The sequence below is a fragment of the Dermacentor albipictus genome, chromosome 7, assembly GCF_038994185.2.
Source record: "Dermacentor albipictus isolate Rhodes 1998 colony chromosome 7, USDA_Dalb.pri_finalv2, whole genome shotgun sequence".
In the NCBI taxonomy this organism is placed as follows: Eukaryota; Metazoa; Arthropoda; class Arachnida; order Ixodida; family Ixodidae; genus Dermacentor; species Dermacentor albipictus.
The window spans coordinates 120,989,671-120,990,083 of record NC_091827.1 but is presented as its reverse complement, the minus strand read 5'-3'; positions in this window follow the sequence as shown (position 1 = coordinate 120,990,083).

Here is a 413-nt window from a genome sequence, read left to right as displayed (position 1 = left end):
CAGCGCATGTCCAGCGCCCGCTTCCTGACCGATCTAAGTAATATGGCGCGGAACAAGGGTCGCCCCAGCATCACCTACACGCACGCATGACGAAAGAGCCAGTCGTATAGAAATAACGAGAGAAAGTGAGTCTGCACTGTGCAAGCATATTTCTGTCTCAGTAAGCACACTTCGCCGCTCTGCTCCTCTATTTTTATTTTCCGCTTGTTCTGGTCAACTAAGGAGTGCCATTGGCTTGCAAGAAGAGCCACGTAGGCATCGAACCAACTGCTTATCACCTATAGCGCGCTAATAAGAAATCCCACTGTGACCCTGTACACAAGTATCACAAACAACAGCATCAATGAAAACAGCACGCGCCTCCGGTGTCCACCGCGCGCACCCCTCGTCCGTTTGAATACAACGCAGTGAGC